This window comes from Manduca sexta, chromosome 7 (genome assembly GCF_014839805.1).
Source record: "Manduca sexta isolate Smith_Timp_Sample1 chromosome 7, JHU_Msex_v1.0, whole genome shotgun sequence".
NCBI classification, from domain to species: domain Eukaryota; kingdom Metazoa; phylum Arthropoda; class Insecta; order Lepidoptera; family Sphingidae; genus Manduca; species Manduca sexta.
The window spans coordinates 3,660,123-3,687,350 of NC_051121.1; the positions used below are offsets into that span (position 1 = coordinate 3,660,123).

The 27,228-nt window shown below is 35.8% G+C and overlaps 1 protein-coding gene across 4 annotated transcripts in view; it reads right to left on the reverse strand.

The window, feature by feature from the left end:
• The window catches only part of LOC115447677 (brain tumor protein), a 520,294-nt gene that overhangs the window by 398,424 nt on the left and 94,642 nt on the right, over positions 1-27,228 (reverse strand). For 3 of the 4 annotated variants that reach the window (XM_037447641.1, XM_037447643.1, XM_037447637.1), the window contains exon 2: positions 2,027-2,056. The gene's annotated coding sequence lies outside the window, so the exon portion shown is untranslated. Of the gene's footprint in view, positions 1-2,026; positions 2,057-27,228 lie in introns of those variants that run through there. The other variant, XM_037447640.1, reaches the window with a different exon arrangement.

The following is a 27,228-nucleotide window of genomic DNA, read 5'->3' on the forward strand; positions in this document are numbered from 1 at the left end:
ATGTTAGACATTGAAATAAAAACTAAAAACTATTTAAACGGATTTTATCGCGGTTTTTTATATTATTATTTTCTCCCGACGTTTCGAAGACTTTGCAGCCTTCATGGTCACGGGGGGGACTGAGGTGTTGTTCATCCGTAAAGTCAAAGTTACAATATCTACCTACATTTTTCAAATATATGTTCAGCGACTGCAGACTTCGTAGAGCGTCGGTGTTTCACGTCAGCTATATGTTCTTTTACGCGGGTCCCTATATTTCTTTTTGTTTGTCCTATATAAAGAAGTCTGCAGTCGCTGAACATTCTGAAGGAGGCTCCAATCATTATTTGCGATTAGACAAGCCACAAATCCTTGCCAAAGAACACCGATTCCTGCCTAGGATGATTCGCGAGGCTATTGAAATTAAAAAACACCCAAATTTCAATAGGGAAGATGGTTGGAAGCTTGCACAAGCCTGGGATCCTGTTCTACATTTAATTAAATCGGATCCCAAAAGACCGGCTGCCAGACCTCAAGACACTGTGAGCTCATTCTGCGTAGATCGGACCGTCAACAGATAAAATTTTAAAAAGTTGTATATTTGAAAAATGTAGGTAGATATTGTAACTTTGACTTTACGGATGAACAACACCTCAGTCCCCCCCGTGACCATGAAGGCTGCAAAGTCTTCGAAACGTCGGGAGAAAATAATAATATAAAAAACCGCGATAAAATCCGTTTAAATAGTTTTTAGTTTTTATTTCAATCTTAATTTTTTTTAAAAGGTTTAACCTTCAAAGAAAATGCTCTATAAATCTATAGTTCTCGATCGTAAAATCGCCACATTTCAGTCCGACCTTCGTAACATGAAAGAGATAAAACATCAATGGTGATGTAGTTGATCGAAAAATCCGTCCCTATTCTAAGATAATCACACGAGCCAATAACGGAGCGGTCATCCGACAAAATGTCATTTCAATTCAGAGACGACGGTGACTGGAGCGGAATCTTTTCCACTTTATTTCCAGTAATATGCTACATGAATTATAATTTGTGAATTTTGACGTTGAATGTGGTCGTGTTGGATGATTTATTATCATCGTCTGATTGCACGTCAGTTTTAGATTAGAGTCATTTGATCCTGTGGTCATAATTAAATTATATAGATTAGGAATCAGTGGCGAAGGGTGAATTTTTTCAAAAGGTATCTAAAGAATTAATTGCCTAAACTAACATATCGCGGTCAATTTAACAGAAAACAAAAAGTAAGACAATCGTAAATAAAACTAAAAAGGGAGCGGGTAGGGGTCGGATTGTATAGACGCTTGGCCACTGTTAGGAATGTCTTCGAAGACGACGCTTTAAGAAAGATGAGGAGAGGATAGAATCGACGTAGAAGCAGAATATGATACAATTGAAAGAGTTCTATAATGAGATAAAGGAAAGTTAAGAAGAATAAGTACTAGTTCATAAAGAAAGGCAAATTTAGAAAAAATACATTTATGCTTCAGTTCTTAGTAGCCTATCGTCCAGTAATTTAATCTTAAATACAGACTTAGCATTTTCGATTTTTACTTTGTAACTATCAATACTGGATCACATTTATTTCAAATCCAAATACCGAAAACCCAACTGAATTAGTTTTGGACTCTTCAGATTTGGAATCTATTACTTTATATCTGAACTGAATTCGCCCCTGAATGTCAGAGACGAAAGAGATCCATTCGAGTACATCATAATCGATGTGTGACATAAAATTGACCATTTCCTGTGCGGCTGATTTTTTGCTGGGAATCACTGGAGAACACTTTCTCACAGTTTGCAGACGTTCACTGCAAGGGTTATGCAAATTCTTCTATTATTACTGTTTAGTCTTTGTGCAACAGTTTTGATTCGATGTTTGATGACCAATTTTTGATTCGTAATCTCCTTATACTAAACCCAAATTATTTAGTTTTTGATTAGCTGTAATATAAAAATAATTTGGCAACATATAAACAAAAAGTTTCAAACAGCATTAGTTGAGTAAAATAAATATTTCTATTACCTTTAGAACACCAAGAAGTTTACGGCAATTCTGAAACAGAGAAAAGTTAACTTTAATTTTGTATCAGACCTGCTGGTCACTTAAAATCTTTGAGATTTCATAGCATTAATAATATAGTAAGATTATTGAGTTTTTGTGCAATTTCTTAGACTCAAACCTCCTTCAACCCTCAACATTCGAATCATTATCAAAACGTTTCCAAAACCTAATTTCTAATATTCTACAACCCTAAATGTGACATTGTTGATATATCATTTCTTAGTATTTCCACTGTATTTAATACCACCCCAAAACGAGGCCAGAAGTCTGCAGACGGCATTAGGACAACAAAAACGTATATAAACTAGATAGAGGCTGAAAGGCTCGCATTAGAGACGCTCGTTTATCACGGAGACAGATCGGCTCTTAGTGTATGACAAATGTACGGTCAGGTAAAAAGTTTCATGATTTCACTTAGTTGAGATGCTAATGGTGACGTTAAACAGTTTTTAATGGTGAATATCAAGGGTATATTTATAAATATAATATGGCCCTGTTTTGTGTCCCACTGCAAAGTTCTTCTTCATTTCTGAGGGAGTCAGGGCTTAGACCATGCTGAGGAGTGCTCGGGTTGGGCGAAGATGCTACGATTACCAAATGATATGTGATTTTTTTTAAGAAAATGGTATTTTTTTATTACGAAATCCTACATGATCGTGTTAATACGAAGGTAATTTAAATGATGTTTTTGTTACTGCGCGTTAGAGGCCATAAGGTGCCATCAACATCCAAACTCGAGGCACAAGATAAAGACATAAAATTATTAAGTGTTTATAGCGTCAAGTAAATTGCTAAGCTCACCAGCAGTTAAATTGTTGATAGTTGCTTCAACTAAGGTGTCCAGACTTGCAACTAAGTTGCAGCTACTGTCCACAGAATACCGAAAACGTCGCTTCACATTACCCGACAGACAATGACGACTGGCTGCCATGAACATGACGAGCTCTCGTACACCAAACAGCTATAAATTTTGAATACACGAGGACGATTTAGATGTTTTCCGAAAATCATGCAAGTGACATTGACGTGAGTTTCAGTTAAATGATGAAAGTAGAACCTGCAGGCGAGGATGGCGAAGTGGAACTGCCGATGAAGTAACAAATTCGAAACTAGATTATATAAAACGATTTTAGAGAGACTTTCCCGCCCTCACACACACCACTACAACTCCTGTAAGCCAGGATCAGCAGTGGCACGCATTTCATGACACCGAGCGGTGAAGCTCGGCGAGTCTCAGGAAAAACTAATTTGTGATGATAATGACAAATATAAAACGATTTGCAAATTAGACTCTAGACTTAGATTTACAACCAGAGCACGCTACCATCAGACCGAATGAAAATTTTCTACGAATTCTCAAAATTACAAAAAGATAAATCGTAATTGCAAATATTTTACAGTTATTTAAACTTAACTTACTAATTACAACGTCTAGACATATTTGTTTGAATACATAGTATTTCAGAGATTTTGTAACTTGCGATATTATGAAATACTGAACAAATACTGAACATATTAGACACGTTTGTACTATATCTATTCAAACTATTTTTCTATATAAGATTTTCAAATTATATCACTGGCGACGCTAGGTTTTAGTATCAGAGGAGGCGTTAATTTATATTGGTTGTTTCTACTCAGTATCAGCCCGAAGTCTGGGAATTTTGCCCGATATGGCGATTAACCCCCCCCCCCCCCCCCCGCCTTTGCACACCATAGGCCGGAAAATAGAGGCGAAACGTGGATGATCTGGTGGCATATCTGCCTTTGGTTTTTTAAACTAACTGGACGTTAGAACCGTCAGTTGTGATTTATGAGTGCCATCCGAGATAGCGGTATCCGAGCCTCTCAGCGTCAATCAAACGCAAGCCCTAGCCAGAATGTATCGTGACGTCCTCTGACATGATCGTCCGTTTATAAATGGGTATCATCTACGAAGTTTCGTAGGATGTTATTGATATAAATGCGGTTTTTTTATGTTTGTGCAGATGCTTGGAAGTGTACGTAGAAACCGCTAAATGCATTTGAATAATGACGGAAAGATAAACATGTCCTGGATAAATGTAACCCGTAATATGCCGGCATGATTGTGGCGATTGGCGATAATCTCTCGACAGTTGAAATTCTATCTGAAGTCTACTCTCCTTACCATTAAGTGCAGGGGTCACTTTGTCGTGCCTGTACTAACAAAATATCTTAGTTATTCTGGAAGATCCACATTGAGCCCTATGTCCCGGAAATTACTTTCACGCAGGCTGAACTGGGAATATCTGCCAGGAAGTACCCACATCATAATAAGTGAACTACTTAAAAAAAGTAAAGTTAATAGAAGTCAATCTTTACTGAACCTTTCTCAGTTAGAATACACTAATGTATACACTATTTTCGCATTTAACTACAAAATGATCAAAACTCAGAAAACTAAAACCATTATATTTGGTGAAAATATTCGCTATTAATGGACGATTTTTGGCACAATGTCAGTAAAGGTGAAGACGAATGTGTAGTTTCAGTTAGTAACGTGATGTCAAAATGACCCTACATACTTGATGACGATGATGATTTTAAATATAGATGATTATCTCGACCAGGAAACAGAATTAAGAACTTTATTGTCTCTCACCAATAACGTATATTTCAGCTTAACAAAAGGCAATTTTCAACCAATAAATCCAGAAGTTCAATCACTCGAGCGTAGATAGCATAGTTTCCCGAGGGATGAATAAAACCGAGATTGACATTGTCTTAAACGTTGCTCTGTTTGTCATGGAAAAACTTAACAAAATCCAATTTATTGTATCGTCTTGCTCAAATATATTTATAGAGGTATAAAAATCGGATACACATCTTTTGACTTTAAAGAATCTCGTAAAACTGGTGTATTTTAGAACAATGTTGACAAGAGTTTCTGATGCTAAAAGGGCCTTCTCTGATGGTAAATCATAAAAATCTTCAATACAAAATAAAATCTAAGTTGGCGAGAATAAAACATAATGATTTCTTATGTTTACGCGAATGTTAGACATTAAAAGAAAACTACTTTTCAGTTTTTATAATACAATTTCCACCAAGGCTTCAGTTTTCGAAATTTTGGGAGTAAATTATGATATAAAAACCGCGATACAATCGCCAAAATAGTTTTATTTTAAAAATACTTACTTACAATTGTGATAAATATAATCAGTGCAATATGTTTTACCAGTGGAATCGTGGAAGCATTGCTGATGTTAAAAAAAATCGGGCCATAAGTACTAAAACAAAGTTATTGCCGAGTACTACCATTTTGTTGGTACAAATACCTCACCAAGCTGTAACAGACTAAAATAATCTCTATGCATTCCTCATAAAAAAATAAACAATTCTACGAATATTCCGTTTACTATCAATAGATTATGGGCCAGCGGGGTAGCAAATATATTTAGTCCACAGCAAAATACATTTAGAAGAGGGATTTCGGCGACACTCCTACATCCGGCAATATTTTCTTTTACGCACTAAACCATAATAATTTCCAATTTCCTCGACAAAGGGCATATTATCCAAGGACCATTAAAAGGATCGGCGAGCTTAGAAATGTTGTGCTCGGTGCGCGCTGTTTTAATGTAGAACGTGGTATGTGTATTAAAATATGTTTATGAGAGAATAATTTACATAGATAATTATAACCTATACTAATATATATTGAACGAATTGATCTCATTCACTACCGGTTCGAATTGAAAATGCTTTTAGTGTTTTCGCCATTTATCAAGGAAGTCTAAAGGGCTGTATGACTTCACGCATCAATGAAAAATGTTACAAAAACGGCAAGCTTCTGTCGCGTTCGCTGTTTAAACGATTAATTTTACGCAACAATAATATATGACGGTATCGTTCCTCTTAAATAGATTTTAAAATATTATAAATTAAGGGTATTCAGCAGTATAGGTTAGTTGAACTCTAGATAATAATTAAAAAACTAGCTTTATTTTTTAACTTGTGATAGGTATCACATCACGTGACGGAATATACAAATGGCGACGTGGTGCCTTTAGATATATCTCTGCCTACCCCATCGGCTATAAAAGGCGTGATAAGTTTGTTCGTTCTAACACAAGATTTGTTTATGTTTACTACATTGATAACTTTTACTTTTTACTTTAAATTAATATGTTGCTGACTGGTCAAAAATGTTCATTGCTAAGTATTTTGGTAAAAACATGTATAACTTACACCCTGACAATATGTAAATTCAAGTAAAGGGATTCACGAAAAAGATGTCACGAAAATCCTTTTTACAGAAATAGACTTCGAAAATATAAAAGTTTATCTACGGCGCGATGTGGATTCTCGATAGGGAATAGACTAGAACCGATATCGAGTACTTTTAAATAAAAATTCTCAGCGCTTGCCGGGTTCTGATTTTCGCAAAAGTTCATTGAATTTTTCGCTCCCGCGTAGACTTTCGATATCTTCGATGCGAAAGATACAAAAGAAATAAATGGCCGGATTTCATCTCGAATTTAACCTCTATCAACAATCGCGACGGGATATGTTCGGTTTTATTTCTTTTATCTTGTTTATGTTTCTTTGTTTATTAAAGTATTATTACATGTACAAAGTATATATAACTTATTCCATTCATATTTGCATTGCAGTATATTTTGCATGAATTATATAATAATAATAGTAGCTTCCAAAACGTCTAAATAGGTTTTGATTTTTTCATGCGCAAACTTACAACATTCCCAAAACCACCGATACCAACTAGTGGTTGACCTATCATATGTGAAAATCCACCTGGGTATATACGCAATGTCTATTTCTGTCGCCAAGCAGCAGTGTGTAGTCACTTTTGTGTTCCGGTTTGAAAGACATTGTAGTCAGTGTAACTACTGGACATAAAAGATTTACATCTCATGTTTCATGATGGCGAGCGCAGTGGAATGTTTCTACTGTTTATGGGCGGTTGTATCGCTTACCACCAGGCGAATGGCAAGTTCGTCTCGTCATTCAAAGCAAAAAAAAGGCCTCAAAAATCTTTCACGAGCAAACTCTAACTATCCTAAAACACGATACTTTCAATTTGGGTGTCAACTCAATCACAATAGTAATTTGATTGCAATGTCAATTAATATGACGCGGGGCGATACGCATTGTCGCTAGACAGAAAGGAAGCGGTCTTGGCCCAGATGTGTGTGTCGAAACGATTGCGATTCGATACCCGGTGAATGGTGCCTCAAGGATTTTACTGCGGCAATTGTTTAGGTTTAGGTTTTATGCACAATTATTGTAAGCGTATATTGCGGTTAGATTATTTTTACTTTAAGAATAAAATACTCTGTTAATTAATTTGTTTGCAGCTCGTTTTTATATATAGGTTTTAATCATATTTTGGGATTATGTGATATCTCGGTTTGAGCCTTGCTATGATTTCAAAGATTGCTTTCCTTAAAACATATAGAGAATGCTGTGATTGAATCCAAACACCCAAGTGAGCGAGTGATACCTAGTCGTCGTCATCATCAGCCTTATAGAGACCACGCATTTGATAAGTGCATGACAAAGTGACCACTCTACGCCTGATGGTAAGCGGAGTGGGGTCCAATAGAATTCCGATTGCCGAGAGATTATTATCCCTCGTCAGTCGACACAATAATGCCGGACTGTTGGAACTATTTATGCACTGACTGATCCCGGATAGCGAATCACTTACGTGGACCACTATGTCGGGTTTTAACACCTAGTTTACGGTGGTCGCTTTCGTCTATAAAATATACCCTACCACTAGCATAGCCTTAAATATTTCCAGATGGACCTGTCAAGAGCTGCCTGCATCCAGCGTGTTCCATGGTCGTTTCACCAAATTACCTAAGATCTTGTCAACTCTTCATATCAAAGAGTTGATTATTAGGTTGTGACTGGTTTCTGTTTGAAATAACTGTTATTGTAAACCCATGTTTATCTTTAACGAGCCACGAATTACTGTAACGAAGCGCGGAAGGTCATACGTTCAACACGTAAACTTACGCACCAATACCGATGGTTACGTAAACGCGTAGGTTCGTGTCAAATCACGCGCGAATGTAGGTCAATCTTAAGTTATATCGTGGGATGATTCATCTCATGTGTAGTGTAATGACTCGCATGTCCTGCGATATCTGATGGACATTGACATGAATTAAATTAGTCTAGTCGTTTCCCCTAAAGAGAAGCATTTGGGATCAGTTGGTTTACTTGCTGGCCGGCAAAATTTTGGCGACGGTTAAGGAACGCGACACTTTTTAGTCGGCATTGTATTACACTATAGGCCATTTGATTTGCCCACCACGGCAACCAACTACCATCACGATACCACGATAAAAACATTTAACAATACGTAAAACTTGTTTTACGTAAATTATTACTCAAAATGCATATCTATACAAAATTATCCATATTTCGCCATGCAAGAACCTTAGAAACAGCTTGCTTATCGTATTACAAACGCGTTTTGCAACTGGTTGCATATCGGGTTTGGTTTGCTCAACTCTTCAGCTGGCAGCTCAATAGACGAAAGAGCAAAGACATGTACCATCAGACCTTATTGGAGTTCTAATGTTTCATCCGCGGGAGACAATCAAACAAGAATTGTTTCTTTAGGAATTGATATTTGGAAAGGTAGTGGTATGCGAGGGTCTGCCAGGCTTTTTTTATTGCTTTGAATGACGTGACGAGCTTGTCGTTCGCTTGATGGTAAGCGATACAACCGCCCATAAAGAGTCGAAACACCATCCCACATCTTGAAGTACAAAATATTGCTTGGTAGTCCACTGCGCTCGCCATCCTAAGACATGAAATTTTAAGTCTTATTACGTGCAGTAGTTACACTGGCTACAATGTCCTTCAAACCGGAAGTCAACAGTGACTACACACTGCTGCTTAACGGAAGAAATAGACATTGCGGCAGTACCTATCCAGGCGGACTCTCACATATGAGAGACCTACCACCAGTTTAATGGTGATGTCTATTTCTAACATCACAGGACACTATACTCGCTGCATACCAACTTGAAGACCAAGATACCTGTAATTATGCACTTGGATTTGGAATATTTCTACTCAGTAACCCTACATCCTGAGGGTCACCGGAGTCCGATGGATGAGGGCGACCCAGAACCGGTCCCTGTGGCGCTCAATGGGGGAGGCCTATGCCCAGCAGTGGACGATTCAATGATGAATGATGAACCCTACATCCTTGCAGTTGCTTAGCAAAAAGTCGACAGCGTCTGCGCAGCGCCTTAGTCATAAAATATCGAACTGCGACCTTCACCCAGTCCCTACACCAAATCCATTACGGAATCGCAACTCATAAATCTAGACCAAAATATCTAATCATGAAGCAATAAAGCATTATTGGCATGTCTGGAATATTGGAAATCGGCGAATAAATCATGTAACGTAAAGAGGCGTTCGTGGAACACGAATATTGACGGCATAACACGTCCTAGGGACTGATCTGAACGGCATATCACGTGTCGTTATTGACAAATCAACTAAGAAATTTGATGATTTCATATATTTGTGAGCGTGGGACACTTTTGATATATATGTATTGATAGATTTTAATATTATTTTCGGTTTGTGATTAGATTTTTTGTGCTTTTATTGCCATTTTAGGTATTTGTGTTGCGAACGAATAGTCGTTTTATAATTAATTTTGTTTTTAATAATAATTATGTGGATTAAGGCTCCGAGAAAACAGATTTGATGATTTGTCTCATACATTTACGGCGCACGATACGCGTGGGAATATGTAAAGATTACGAATATTTAAAAAAAAAAAAAACAATTTTAAGTCTTGTTGAAAAATTTCAAATACCGAAATGTTCCTTCTGGAATTGTATATCTAATAGTGTTGGTTGCAAACATGGTGAGTATTTTAGGAGATGTATTGAATCAACAATTTTAGTGGCATTTTCATCATTAAAATAATGATCCAATATCAACACTATGATAAGAATAACAACCTAAGTACAGGAAACATAATGCAGAAATATGATACGATATACTTTTCCATATAATATAAATAATTTATATTTCGAATAGATAGCTTCCAAAAATACAGTTAACACGACGTTTTGCTGACCACCGCTTTAATTACAAAAAAAAAAATCTTTTTTTAAATAATATAAAAGTTTTAAAAATCGAACGAATTCAAAATTAGAACCAATCAACCCTCAAACGTTGAACATTTAGTTCAAGAGCGAACCGATTGCGCGGTAAGGTTCATTCCACCAGGAGCCGGTCTGACGGGCCCGGGCGCATTCCTGCATTCCGCGTCGGCAGATGAGTAACCCCCGCAGGATTGGGACCGATTAGTTCTTATGAATCTTTAACGACCGTACAGCCTGTATTTTAATGAACTTGTTTTTCGAAATGGAAAGGTATTATCTTTGTTTTTATAAGTATTTGAAAATTACGTGCGTTTATAAAATATACGTATGATCACGTACCAAATTATTTTGAATTGATTTTCGAATTGATAAGGGTAGTAATAGATATCATATATCCATTTATAAATCAAAAATAGATACACAAATAAGTAAATTGAAGATGCGTTCAGAACTTAAAAAATAAAGTAATTAATTGATTATTGTAATTATTTCTGGGCGTAATAAATAAATCAATGGAGTATGAAAAAACGGAACTGCAAAAATTCTACTTCACACTTTTTTCTCTTAGATAGTAACACTGTCCAATTTAAGCTGACCCATTGATTGAACAAAATTGTCTACAACGCGGCTCTAATAAAATGCAGAAAATCCTCAACGCTGTTTAATTATGAATACGGAACGCTTCTTTAAGTAGCCGTCTTACAAAACAGTTGAAAAACAGGTGACGCGGTTACAGATAAAGATTAGAGTCTCTTTTAGAAGTAAATCCTAGGTTTTGGATCATGTATTTTTCACTAAGAGAAATTACGACTTAGTCCACGAAGTCTTATGTTGGCAAGCTTCACTTAAGTCCATTCAGAACTATTAGGCAGAATTGTCAGGTATGAAGATTTAATGATCTTTTCCTTCATTGTTAAAGCAAGCGATGATTAGTATTTTCAGTGGCGACAGGCGAAATTTTACGAAAGGTGACCCGACACAACATATAAGTACTAATATGCATGCAGTATGCAAGTCGTTCTTATGATAATTAGCTTTTACTTAAAAAAGGGAAGCCGGCTGAAATCGGGTTATATGGACTCTTTGCTACTGGTATTTATTACGTACTAGCTGACCTGACAGACGTTGTCCTGTCTTAACTATGTATGCACGCACGCAATCTGTCGATCGCTGACAGTTATTTCAAACCACTGACAGTTATGTAAAATTAATATTGTCGTTAAGTTTTCGTAAATTTTCTAATATTTCGCGTAATTTTTTGAATTTTTTCTTTCATAAAAACCTTCTCCTGACAATAAAAAACACAACTACAACAAAAAATAGTGAAATCAGTCCAGCCGTTCACGTGTGATGGCGTGACAAAGGGAAATAGGGATTCATTTTTATATATATAGATTTAGTTTCGGTAAGAAGTGCTTTGGTACGGAGTTCGAATCTACAATTACGTTTATTTAGTAACCTTTAAAATATTACAAAACAAGTATATTATGCCAACAAAGAACACAGCAGGTGTTACCCAATAATTGTTAAGTAAATACGTATGTGACAATAGCGAAGTCACATATGCGCGACGAAACAGGTCCCAGGCAAAAGGGAAAGGGACAGATTGTATAGAAACCGAAAGGGACAAAGAAAGTCAGTAAACTCTGCTGTTTTATCATGACAAACTCGCGAGTATAATTTTTAATGATATTGTACTGCCTTTGCTATGGTGTTGGTTCGAACATTTAAATACGTTTAAATTAAAATATATCTAAACGCTTTCGAATAAAAATCAATTTGTTTCGGCACGTTAAATTGTATCTAATATAATTATTACTAAATGTTATACATTGTGCTCGAAACTAAAAATCGGTAGTTCAGCAATTCATTTTACTAATTGAAACCTCTAAAAACGTATCTACACTTTTTTGACTCCATTGTATAACAATAACGGATAAAAAGTCATCAAACAATCATTAACAGCAAACTAATTCATGCCACAATGAATAAGAACATGACGAAATTCAAACAGAATCGAACAATAGACACATGCGAACGTTAATCGAATAACAATTCAAATATCGAATTGAACGAATGAATACGAATGATAAAACTACTAATAGAAACGGAGACGTGAAAGCTAAATCAATCATTGGTATCAAATGAACGAATCTGGAATATGAATCGAACGATGCTATTTTAGTCTTATGATTTTTTACGTTTACATTATGTTAATATCGCAGTTTTTTCGGCTCGTATAGAGGCCGGGTAGGGATGTAATGAAGCGGTTTGTATTATATTAAACTAAGGCTTCGTTATAACCATAAATTTGACTAGATCAAGAAGTTTTTACTGGTACAGATCCACTGTCTAACAAGAAACCATCATTAAGTCAGTTCGTTGTTAGGTTATCCGAATGCCCGTTTACTAGTCTTAAAAGTAAGGTTTAGATTAGCAAGAAATCTTGCAGAAATCGATTTCTATAAGTAGTGGTACCTACCCAGGCGGACTGTCACATATGAGAGACCTACCACCAGTAACTTGCTAGTCTAAACAGCATGAGCTGTAAAACGGCCCAAAATGGCGGGCATATCGTAAGGACCGTCGAGCGACCAATTGTGATTTGTTTTGATCGGCCAAGATCGTAAACGACTGAGATAAACCGTATTTCTTCCGTTCGAGGAAAGTTTGCTTTCAGTTCATGTAATACCTCATTATGCTATCTAATGCGTCATAAAATAATTTGGTTTCCATTAGAGAAATACTTTTTGTTAGAACTGTTTTATTCAGAAACAACGTAAAGGTTGAAGGAAATTTAATGACAGCTTGAATTAGGAAATGAAATAGATTATCGATTTATGACAAATTCTACTATGAGACTTACGCGGCAATGTGGATTTGCGTTTCATTCCAAACTTGGGAGACAGGAGCATGTTAGCATTAAATTTAACAGCGTAGTTACATCGCTATTTGTTATACCTATTCACACGAATGACCTGCCGTTTTCTTAATGCATCCCCTTTATTTTCCCCGCGAGCAAAATGGAGCCAGTGGGAAGATTAATGTAAAGATTTCACGCGGAGTTAACTCAAATAATTCCAAGTGATTTTTTTCATCCAACTGTCGCGATCGTTTGTGAATGAAAAACGTCGGCTTTGCTCGCCTCACTCCTCCGTTGATCTAAAAGCTTTTTGACTGTAAGAACCATTTCATTCGCTCATTCGTTCATGAATGAGCAAGACCGGTGATAAATTGAGCAGTGTAAACGTGAAAATTTTTTTGCCCTACAATCAAGTGTACAATTTTGGTGAGTTGAAACACTTTTGAAAGGCGTGGTTAATTAAGGTTTTTCGTAACGTAGAATATTTTAACTCTTCTTGAATGCCTCAAACTTGAGTCCTTAATTAAATTTATAAAAACTAACTAACTAATTTAGCAGAATCGTGGCACCGTTTAGTATCTACTTTTGATAATCCTGAAACCAGGATTAAAATTTTATTCAATCTAATCTTTAGGCAAATTTCTTGGAACTTACCCAATGCCATATAAATATATATTTTTTATCTAATATTAAATGAAAGTTAGACTTAATTATTGAAGAACCATGATGCATGTAACTGTTTTTGATATAGTAGTATTAATGTTACTGGCCGGTATAAATATTCGAACATGAAAAACGAATAAAAATTTGAATATGGAAGAAAGAAAGAATAAAATGTTTCAAACAGCCAGTTGTAAGATGAGTGACGATTTGAACGATGTCAATAAAATAAAAACGATGATAAATATTCGAGGACACACTTTCATCTCCTTTACATAACACTAAAAATTATGGATAAAATATTAAGTGCTCAGGCTTATTACTTAATGCTTTCCTTGATAAATACAGTATTTCATAAAGGTTCTAAAGGAAATCTTGAGGCTCGTCTCGCTTCGTAATCGCTGTATTATGGAGAACGTTTTTTGTCAGAGCGAATTCCTACGAAACACAATTTTCTTTTGTGCAACTTTTTATTACCGCACCCCCTCCAAATTGTAACGAGCGCGCGCTAAATGAGGATATTGCCTAATCTACCACATTACCTTTATTTCCATTGGCGTGAAGATATGGGTTTGATGTGTTGTTTATATTGTATGCATTGTGTTATTTGGGCTGTGGTGTCGGTGATTTTCTGACTTCGTTTTAATTAAGGAATCAAAAATCTACCGATATAGTTGAGTTTAGATAACCTATAAAAGTATCTCATTGTGTTTCTACTTATTGTATTCCCATAGAGTTTGACAACTGAGCTAAATTAGTTTTGAAACAGGCTGAAAAAAAAAATTATTGCGTCCACCCATATCGGAAAGGCTCGATGACCAGGACTTTCTTTGTGACTCCAAAAGGTACGTATCATCTTCGTAATGTTCTAGTACAAAAAACTCATTTAATTTCGCCATAACTACACACTTTGTCAGAATAAAGGTATGTCCATAAAGTGCTGTACGGTCTATCGGTTCAACGACACGGCTCTTTATTAGAGTAATTACCAACGCTCGGAACAGTTCATTCACTCGATGACCGACCCGAAGATTTATGGTCTATGGTCGGAATTGAGTGGGAGAGACATCGGACACGTAATTTCGCAATAAGTAACCCGTTCCCTCCGCCCTTAACATGTTACGTGGTGCTATTGTGGTATGGGATTCTTGTTCTATTTTCAATTAGGTGAGATGTTGAATTTGTCTGCTTACACCTTCGGATCTTAGCCTTTATATACTTAGGTACTTCAAGTGACAATAAAAAAAGGGTTGGTTTTCAAATTATTTTTTTTGTTCTTTATATATTTTAAAAATCGCTATTACGTGTAAATTTCTCCTGGACAAACTAATTATTTTGCAAAAATATTATCATAAAATAGTATTGTATTATAATAAAGTAATTGTAACAACAAAACCGAGCTCAGTACTCATTAATTCCCTCACGTACTATACAATGGCATTTAATTATCCAATTAATATCTCATGCATTAATACAGCAATTTAATTTACCAAATGAACGTAAATTTTAGTCCGGCTTTCACACAATATTTTTCTATTCAATTTCAATGTTTATTATACCGGAATTAAATTATTGCATTTGTAAACATTTTGTTGTTTGGTAATGCGTGTAATATTTGTAAATTAATGCGCACATTTATTTAATTGTTTCAAGCCGATTGATTTACGAAAGCAAGAAAAATATTTCTAATTACTTCCTTTACACCAGTTCCATCTCTAATTCTGTCCGATCTTATTTTAACACATAAACTAATAATGAAACAATCTTATATATTCCAATTGATATTCATAGAAACATCCAGAAATTGCATCACACTAAACATTTCAAAAATGTCCGAATCTTCCAAAGCCATAAAAATCCACACAGAAACACTAACTTTGAGAGTCAACCATTCGGTAATGATTTGCTTTGACCGTTCGACTGTGTGGGCTAAACTGCACTAAATACTCACCACCTTTTATTCAGTTATACATTTGCACAAATGGACAGCGATTTTGTATCGGTTTCCGTTTATCGCATTATTTTTAAAAGGAGTTTCGGTTTAGTCTACTGTCTATGTTTTGTTTTTATGGAACTTAAGGATTGCGCAACGATTCATTAAATATGGTAATGGATATACTTTATTTATAGTATCTTTGTCAACTCCTAATGGATGAATGTGACAATACGAGATTTTAAAAGTGTTGAGCGCTAAGCATAAATAGTATTTAGGTATATCTTTTAAAACGAAATATACTGTTCTTGCAGAAGTTAGAAAAGCAGTCTTCTTGGCGACTTAGATCGGATTTCATTTTTCAGAAAGGAATTTCTCATTTAGCTTACAGATTTAAACATCCACGGTTTTATTACAAAAAAAAATAACAATTTGAAATTTGAAAACAAATTCACCAACGATAAAATCAATCTTGAAAATTAAAGAACTCCCAATATTCTTGGACAAAAAAATCCAATCCCAAATGCATCCAGATATAAGCGTTCAATTTTTAATACCAAAATGGCACGTTTTAAACCGTCATCGCGTTCCATTTTTAAAATATTTTTAAATCGTACCCGATCGAACGGCTGCGTTCCACAGATACCGCGTTTTGTTAGCGGGCCGCGGCTCGCGTTCAATAGATTCGTTCAATAGTTCATTCGTTCGTTCAATGGTTCGTTCGGGGAGTTCAATAGAGATGTTTCGTAGTTTTCAATGGGCGGCTATTGTCGCTGCACGCGCCAATTCTGGGTCGTGAACCCATATGGGATCATCCTTTTTCATATTTCAGTGACACGAAAGATTTCAAGATAGCGCGCCGGTTTGGAAGGTTTTCGTCAATGGGATTTCAGTAAAATGTTCGCGTATTCAGGTTTTACGGAAGGGTTTGTAAATTCTGTATTTACTATTTATGCGCAGTCATTTACATAGTTTTGATATCGTCAGGATCGCTTTCAGCTGTTTCGGTGTAAACATTTTGTACCTTTGTTGAGCCAGTGACAGTATGCGATACAACACACTCACTTTGAGGTGTTGGGTCTGTTGTCAAATTCAAAAAAGCAATCACATAAGTTGGATTGAATTGAATCTGTATCCAATATGAGAATATGTTCAAAGTACGCAATATACACTGTGGGATTAAATTAACCGATTTTTCGTAACATATGTAGTCAGTAAATGATAAAAACAATTCTGTATCCTTAAGAAAAATAATCCAATAATCAGCGAAGCCAGACTTTTTTATGACGTGAAATTTACTTCATATCGCCATTTATTATCCTTTTCCATATTTTTTATTGTCAATTTATTGTTAATTAAAACAGTAAATTAAAATCCACCACCTATGAGGAGATACTGCGGCCGAATGCTAACCGTTGTCCAAACTCTATTAGTTCTCTCCCCTAATAATATAATTATATACTTGATGTCACCATTCCGCATGACGATAACCTTCTTAAGGCCGAAAAAGACAAAATATCTAAATATTTAGACTTGGCACACGGGGTTACTGACATGTGGGGTTGTGGACTCTACAATTATTGTCCCGATTGTCATTACAGCGTATGGGTTGATACTAAAGAGCCTTGAACATTATCTATAGAAGCTCTTAATTAACCGTTGGCTCAGAGGTCAGATGCAGAAGGCAGTATTGCTGGACACCGCGCACATTGTGAGGAGATTCCTCACTTTGTGGTGGCTTGGGTCTTGAGCTTCGCCATCGGAGTGTGATTTATATTTATATTTTTATATGCTTTGTTTTTTATTGAAGATATATATAAAAATGTAAAAAAAGAGCTTTAAAAAAGAAGAATAATAATTTATGTAATAAATGATCACTACCTTACTTCTTCTCTTCTGAAACACCACTCATCAATCTCACTAACCATGTCGTCAGTCATAACTCAAACAAACGAGCCACTATATAACAATAAAGCTATAAAAGCAATCAGTGACGTCGTTATGTAGTGATAAGGACATCTTATCGCCTTGACCTCGTGACTTTAGAGTCCGTGAGTTCGATAATGTCTTCCTTTTCGAGGAATTTGAGTATCTGAGTTACGGTCGTTTGGTACCGACATAATGACAAGGGTAATAATGTGTGTGGCTTAGGGCTGTAAAATCAGCTAAATATTGACAATAATATCAGAAGTATAATGAACTTTATTCGCTTATTAAAGGTACACAATATTGAGACAAATGCTGATTGATACAAAAAGGTATGCTGTGATTTTAATATTGGTTTGATGATTCAGTGATTTAATGGCGATAGTCTAGTTGGTTTTAGAACGGACTGCCGAGGAGTGTCCGCAGGTTCAAATCCCAAGTGCACACCCCTGATTTTTTTAAATTCATGTGTGTACTCTTTGTGAATTATCGCTTGCTTTAACGGTGAAGGAAAATATTGTGAGGAAACCTGCATATCTGAGAAGTTCTCTATAGGAATTTTGAGGGTATGTTAATTCTACCAATCCGCACTAGGCCAGAGTGGTGGAAGGCCTAATCCCTCTCAGTAGTAGAGGAGGTCCGTGCCCAGTAGTGGGACAGTATATAATATAGGGCTCATATTATTATTTGACTATTATAGATAATTAAAGTTATAGTTCTACAGTAATAAAATATATGTGCAATATGCTTTTAACTGCAATTAAACATACATGTCGCGGACTCGCTATTACAATGTCCTATAATATTTTGATGTGCAAATTACATATGTCTCATGCTTTTATATATATATTTCAGAGCAATATTCCAATCATCAACCAAAAGATGAATAAAGAAGAATCCAAGAATTACAATCTTTTCTAATTTATACCATCATTAAAGAAATTATTTGATTTTTGCAACAAAAGTAAAAAATGACATGGGACAAATAGGATCTTGTTAGAATCTTATGAGCTAGCGCATATAACTAACACAGTTCTAGTTGATCATATTTTCTATTGCGAACACAGAGAATTTCTTACCCCCTTATTCATAGACGTTTTTTATCTAAGGACGGAGTAATGCTGTGATAACAACTCTGTTTCTCAGTGCCCAACGCACGTCTGCGCACTGTGAAGGCTGCCATGCCGTCAGCACTGAAAAACAGAGTTGTTATCACAGCTTTGATCCGTCCTTAGATAAAAAACGTCTATAAATACGGGAGTAAGACGTTGCCAACAGCTTTAAGGATTAGCTTACCAATAAAATAAATACAGAAATATCCGTCTATTTCCAGAAACCAATTTATGCTATAAAAATCTATGAATAATATCAACGAATGTGCGATGTAAACGGAAAAATCAATACATGTAGATAGGATACTTATCTCCGTATCAGTAGATAACATTATTTACATACGTTGGGAATTTTGTGAAAATTTTCCGCAGTAGAATACATATATATGATTACTGCTAAAAATATTAAGATTTTTAGTATAATTATTGTTTAAACCAATGTTAGACATCGTAATAAATTAATGTTTTGCATTTTGTCGAGATTTTTTATATTATGATTTTTTCGCAACGTTTTGACACTTTGCAACCTTTGTAGTCACAAGTGAACCAAGGTGTTAATCGTCCGAGGAATTAAAGTTATCTACCTACATTTTAAAATAATAATTTTAAATTTTAGCTGTTGACGGTCTGATCTACGCAGAATGAGTTCAGTATGTCGAAGTCTGGCAGCCACAACAATATCCACATTATAAAAGATTTTAATCTAACAATGTTAGGATTATATATTATAGACATATTATAATACTGTGAAGATTAAAATAATTATATTATATAATAATTTTCTCCCGTTGTTTCGAAGACTTTGCAACCTTCGTGGTCACGGAGAGAACTGAGGTGTGAGTCGTCGGAAATGAAAGTTATCTACCTACATTTTAACATTATAATTTTAACTGTTGACGGTCCGATCTATGTAGAATGAGTTCAGTATGTCGAAGTCTGGTAGCCACAACAATATCCACATGATAAAAGACTTTAATCTAACAAAGTTAGGATAATATATTATAGACATAATCAGTCTTACTTATAAACATTTCGAAAAGCTATACGTTAAAAACAAATTGACTCGATCATCTGTAAGTCAAAACCCGCCATCTTGCCTCTTAATAAGGTTTAAACTAAGAAACCAACAACGTTCTTGACAGCTATTTAAGCAATTCTTAACCACCTCTTAACGCTAAAACAAGTTTATAAGTAAGACTGTTTACGTTTTATAAATGCTTATAAATAGCTTCTAAAAATACGATCAGTACGCTTTTTGCTGAGGCAGGACTTACACTCGAAAGCAATCCATGTTACCAGTCCATAAGAGCTACATTTATTGCGTAACATCAAACATTTGTTACAATGCATGCATAATATATTGCATCAATCGTAACTAGAATGGTTTCCTTTGCGTTACAAGTTAACATGTCCATTATGTGTAATTTGATCCATACTGTTTCACATTTGTCGCAATATCGCGTGTTGCGGTAACTATGATATAAAAATAAATATGTAAAAAGTCTAGACGTAATTAAAAAAGCTATTTGGTGACAAAAATATTTGTACTATATTTTTGTTGGTTCAGATACTGATTTAAGTGAAAAAAAGGTAAGCAATATTTTGACCTTGTATTCTACTCGGACTGTAGCAAGTAATTGAACAAAATTATTTAGAGTTTTCATCATCATCATCATCAGGCGCATGATATCCACTGCTGAACATGGGTCTTCCTGAAAGATTTCCAGATTGACCTATTGTAAGCAGCCCGCATCCAGCGACCTCCTGTGACTGTTATGAGGTCATCTGTCCACCTTGTGGGTGGACGACCGACCCTGCACGACGAGTTTTACACGTCATCAATTTCAACAATCTTATTTTTATCTATAGAAGACTCTTTATTATCTAAGTGAGTCACGTAGTAGTACAGCTACTCATAAAATCTCAGTAAGTCGTCTATAAAATAATGAGACTTCAACAATCCCTACTCAAAAACAAACTAACACAAACCACGTTTTTTCACTGAGACATTTCATAAATAAACCAAGTCTAGACTCTAGTAACGACCCATACGAAATGTCATATCAAAGGTTTGCGCAAACGTCGAGACAATTTGTGTCTTAAAGAAAATCTCATTACTTACACGTCGAAGTAACAAAAGTGAATGCAACGGCTGATATTAAATTTTAGCTTGTAATAAATGATGCTATTTATTCGATACTTTCACTATAGGTTTTATATTAACACTAGCTTTTGCTCGCGGTTTCTCCTGTTTTTAACCGGTCGTGTCCTTTCTGTAGGATTCAATTCCAGGAAAAACTATATGAGGAACATTTTCATAGATATACCGCAGTGAATATTATTTCTTTTTTTCTAACCTAACCTAACCTAACCAAAAGAGTTACACTGGAGGTTAATATAAAGGCAATTTATTTTACTAATATTAAATTCTAGTTTGTAAAGACGTTTGCATGTTTCAATGTTTGTTAGGTGGAAACGCGGAAATCATTGAACACATTTGAATTTACTGGTGGTAGGTCTCTCATATGTGAGAGTTCGCCTGGGTAGGTACCATCGCAATCTCTATTTCTGCCGCAAGCAGTCTGTTGTCATTGCTGTTTTCTGGTTTGAAGGACATTGTAGCCAGTGTAACTACTGGACATAATAAGACTTAAAATGTCATGTGTCTGAATGGCGAGCGCAGTGGAATACCAAACAATACTTTTTAATTCAAGGTGTTGGATAGTGTTTCCACTGTTTATGGGCGGCCGTATCGCTTACTAGCAAGCGAACGGCAAGCTCGTCTTGTCATTTAAAGCAAAAAATATAGGATTTAGTTATACCACCTTCTAGATTAACACATAGGCTACTTTATATCCCTGAAAATTACATAAGTTCTTCTATACTGGTAAAGTTCTTTTGCAGACGAGTGGCGGAGACGCAACACCTAGTACTCTATTATAAACGCTATTTATAATGTTATAAAGCATAGTAACGAATGACGAATGTTTCGCACTCGCCGTCGACTTGCGTAAACGCGCTCCGAACAATGGCGCGTAATCTCAGATGGCGATTATGTTAAGGAACGAGATAATAACGTTTTATTCATTCTATCTTAATACAATGACGGACGTTCTAATCGAAAAATGATTTGATAGCCTCATACTCTTATGAATTAAGTATTTTTCACTCGATTTGAACGCCTATCATAGCAAAAAGTCGCTTCCGTATGCAAAATAGGGCCTTCTGAACTTATTTGGATAGTTTTTGAAGAGACATAAAATACAATACAAAACATTTGGAATGTAGAATATTATGTTGAATTACATTATCTTTACTCAAAATATTTACATCTAAGATTTTATTAATTTACTGTACATATTTCAATTACTTACAACTAATTTTCAAAAGCCAGCAATGAATGCACAATAATTATCTATTGCACATTACTAAACAAGACAATTCTGCCCTGCTAAGCGCAAAAGCGGTATGTCAGGGAAACCTTAGAATCGAAGTTTTGTAAACATAGTTTTATAGTTTCGTATGTAAAACTGAGATAGAGGAAATCTTTAAGATTTATTTTAACGAGTTCTAAACAAGATACCGTTATTTTGGTAAGTTCATTGCATGGGTAATTCTTTAAGGTATCTAACGACATAAAAATCAAGATATCGATATTTTTTTGAGATATCGCTTTTGAGCTTAGCACGACAGAATTGTCGACGAACTATCGTCACTCGTAATAAACCCGAATGATTTATGAACAGTCTTTTCGGCGAAGCTTTCTAATTTATCCATAATGTAGATTTACCTGCGTACCGTCTTGGCGCATATTTTAATGTCATTAAATGTAATAAAGTCGGCTTGTCAGTTAGCACTGACGTTATTTGTCTCATTTGATAGGCTTTTTGAATATTGTTTGTATTGTTCTCTACAACTTATTTACTTACTGTTATTGTGTCTCGAGATGACGCATACCTGTAACAAAATGCAATTATTAGAATAATAATATAATAATATCAGCCCTGTATAATATACTGTCCCACTGTTGGGCACGGGCCTCCTCTACTACTGACAGGGATTAGGCCTTAGTCCACCACGCCGGCCTAGTGCGGATAGGTAGACTTCACACACCCTCGAAATTCCTATAGAGAACTTCTCAGGTATGCAGGTTTCCTCACGATGTTTTCCTTTACCGTTAAACCAAGCCATAACTCACAAAGAATACACACATAATATTTTAGAAAATTCAGAGGTGTGTGCCCTTGAGATTTGAAACTGCGGACATTCGTCTCTGCAGTCCGTTCCACAACCAAATAGGTGAATTTGCTAGTGTTAAAGAGTTTTTCCTAGATATAGCCACACTATGTCTTCGCTATGTTCTTTCCAGGGTTTCAGACTGTCTCCACACCAAATTTCATCGAAATATGTTCTATATTTTTTGAGTTTATCACGTTCAGACAGACGCGGCGGGGTCTTTGTTTCATAATATGTAAAGATGGTAATTAATTATGCTGTACTCAGGTTATTAGGGACTTTTAATAGGATTTATTCAGCACTACATCTACTTATGGAGATAGACTACATTTCTGCAAGGGTCTTAAAAAAAAAAAAAGAAAAAAAAAAGGGTCTTAAGGATTATGTCAGCCTTTCCTAGTCGTATACTGCTCATTTTGAAAAGCAATTTGTTAGTACTATCTTTCACGGATGGTATGTTTTTTTTATCGTCACGGCAAAGTGACCACTGCACCTGATGGTAAGTGGTGTGGGGTCCGATAGAATGTCGACTGACGTGAGATTACCCCTCGACAGTCGGCACAATTATGCCGGCCTTTTGGTACGGGATATAGACAGCCCAGAACGCGATACACTTACGTGAGCCACTATGGCGGGTTTTAACATCTTGTGTACGGTGGTCACCAGCAGTTTCTATCCAAAAAATATGTAATATTTCAGAGTGTCCTACCAGCAATATTATTGAAAACTCTATGTTAGAATAGAAAGCCTTGAAGTGATCCACGTGATTTCTTTACGCAAAACCGGCTGAATACATCAAAGCATAAAACCCAAAAATTCAAAACAAAAAACTTTGCGCCTACAAACAACGTATTTATACAAATATAACGTTACTCCATTTCGTTTTTATGTTACATAAAAATAAATTCGTATGGAGACTTTTCTCATAAGTACTTATAAAAGTTTATGCACGTGGCATATTTCTATTGTTTGAAGATTTCATCAACACTTGAAAGGGATTGTTTTGTTTTTCTTTTGTTTTGCCCCGATTCCATCTAGAACTTCGGATACCAACCGTTTTATGTTGACCTTTCGGTTGTCTTTCAGTGTTGTTATAAATCAAGGCTTTTAACCATGTATAAACTGTTTTATTAATACACAGACTCGCACCTTTTATCCTACAAAGGGTAGGCAGAGGCGCAACTAGTGCACTCACGTTCTGCCGTGTGTATTCCGTCCCATGATGTGATGGGGCGAGCCTATCGCCATATCGGACACAAATTCCAGATCCCGGGCTGATACAGAATAGAAAAACCAAGTATCAGCGCCCGACCGGGGAATGAAATCAAGACCTCAGTATTGCCTTCGAACCGTAATAAAACTACGCCACCAATGCAGTCAATTTATTATTATTATGTTGGTTTCAGGTAAAATTGATATTAGATGTGCGATTTTTAAAGATCCAGGACTCAAAGTAAGAGAAAATCACTTTCAGAACCAGTTGTAAAACATTGTACTACTGTTCAAGTATGGTACAAGTGTCAAACTGGAGCGGGTGGCGAGCGCTCGGACACGGAAGTGAATGTATCGCCGCGCGGGACAGAGGATCACGACTCGGTCGAGGGTCAGCGCCGAGTCACGATGTCGTCACGGCGTACACTCACGCGCAACTGTGATATGCATACGATATGTATAAAGTTTAACTCTTAGGGATTTTTTTTTCAATACCGGTCCCGCAGTCTACACCGGGGAGACAAGCGAATGGGATACTACGTACTCCCCGGCTTAACGACTGCAAAGCCCTGGAGGAAAGTGGGGGAAGGGAAGGAAGTGAAGGGGGAGGGAGAGGACCCATACTAGGATCGGCAGAGCGGAAAGGGCAGAGAAATGTTCGCGTGCCCTATACAGGCTTCAATGTGATGATACTACCAAGAGGTATATACACTGCACTGTGTGTCTAGGGCCGCGACAAATGTCCCCTATACCTACATGGGCGTGCATTTGGGGTGAGGATCAAGCGCACAAGAATTGCCTCGTGGGGAGAACTCTTGGGATTTGATTCCACTGGAGGAAAAGAAATTTAGTAAATTTTTTTTTAAAGAGCTGTTCGTTAGTAGTAAGTTGCGTTTGATGTCCCTGTGCAAAGGTTAAAAGGTAACCTCCCGAATAGCGACCACTTTACAAAAAGTCCAACCGATGTACAGTGCCAGGGAGGTGTGTTATGTTCCGGAAACGACCTGTATTAATGATGTCTCATCAAATGGTACTCTACCCACTCCACTTATCGTCAGTAGTGGAGTCAGTCTACCAAGCATTAGAAAAAGATTTGCATAAGATATTTTTGTAAAATATATTTTAGGGTTGGTTCGCAAGATGGAGTTGACGTTTGGCCTACGTTAAAGTAAATAAAATTTTCGGCATCGTGGTTAACACTAAAATTGCGTCGACCCAACAACAAATTGGCAAAAAGGCACAAAGAAGATTTCTCTGGAGCTTTATAGAAGACATCGTTTACTTTCCATTTAGGAATAGTAATAACATTCAATATTATTTACTCTAAAATAAATTTAATACATTTTATATAAAACTAGATTTTGTTCGCGGCTCCGTCCGCGTCAAAAAGTTTTTTTAGGATAAATGAATATACATATAATCTATAATCTTTCTGGGAATTAAACCTATTTCCACACAAAATTTCATCAATAGTTTTAATGGTTCAGCTGTGAAAGCGTAACATAGTTGCTTTCGCATTTATTAATTTATATTAATTTGCTATTGCCAACGCAAACCACAAATGTGTTACCGAAGGTTTCATTTTACAATTTAAACCGTGAACGGAACTGAAAAGTAATAAAGCCTTACCTAAAGGTCAAGTTTTAGCAATAAATCGTTTCATTTTGTCATCAAGTGTACTAAACTCTAGTCTTAGTTTGAAAGTAGGTCTCAAATTAGCCTAAAAGCGAACTTTTACCGTTAATATAAAGTAATACAATGTAATGTTATTTAAAATAATTGGTCTTCGTTTATCTCGAGAGATGCTGAGTAATAGATTTTTTCTAAAAGGTAAAAACAGTAATTTATTAAAATGGAACCTTTTATTTTATAGACTTGTATAAGTTATTTGTAGACTAAAATCGATTTAATATTGCTCACGCTTGAAAACAACTTGTACCTCAGAGGGCACATAGATATTTTTTATCGCTTTGAATGTCGAGACGAGCTTGCCGTTCGCCTGATGGTAAGCGATACAACCGCCCATAAACAGTAGAAACACCATCCAACACCTTGAATTACAAAGTATTGTTTGGTATTCCACTGCGCTCGCCATCTTTAGACATGAGATGTTAAGTCCTATTATGTTCAATAGTTATATTGACTACAATGTCCTTCAAACTAGAACACAACAGTGATAACACACTACTGCTTGGCAGAAATAGACAATGCGGTGGTACTTACACAGGCGGACTCTCATATATAACCGACCACCAGTGTACCTCTATTATTGATATCCATCAGTCCTATTTTTGCGGGCTGTCCTCATTGGATACGCAGAGGGCAAACTATATTACGTTTTTTTTAGACGCACGTTCCGAAGATTTCTCGATTTTTTATTGTAACATTTAAATAAACATGTACATATTTGTTTGAATGTATATTATACCAGCAAATGACGTATAGAGAGTAGCTTAGTAATTAATAATTTAAATAAAATAAATTTAAAACAAATTAAAGATGAAATTCAAATATAATGAAGCGTCAATTCGTATACTTCTCAATCAAAGCTAGACCTACTTGAAGTAAACCAATTCGATCTAGATCTTTCAGTGTTTGCTCTTGAAATTGATTGGAGAGTCTTGAGTTATCTGTTCCGTAGAAATTGATTTTAGCAACGTTCTTGTATTATAAGTTCGATTCCTAGTTTGGCAAATATAATTATAATGAGTGAAATGCTCAAGGTACAAAACAGTATAGAACAAAGAACAAAAGAACAAGATACAAATTGACTGCCTCCATGGTATTGTTGTAATGCGCAGTACGAGTACGACTACGACGCTAAGGTCCTGGGTTCCAATATCGGGAAAAAATGTGTTAGGGATATTCCATCTCAAAAATTACTCAGTTGCAGCTCGAAGCCAGGACACCTGGGATGCCACTTTATCTTAACATTATATTCGCTTCATATAACTTCACAAATCGGATTGAGATATCAGGATACACTGACGGGAGTCAGTTTATGGTTTTCTAAACCTATTGCAATGAAATGATTTATTTGAATCTGTAAAATGTAATACATTATTTAGATTCTGTCAATATTAACT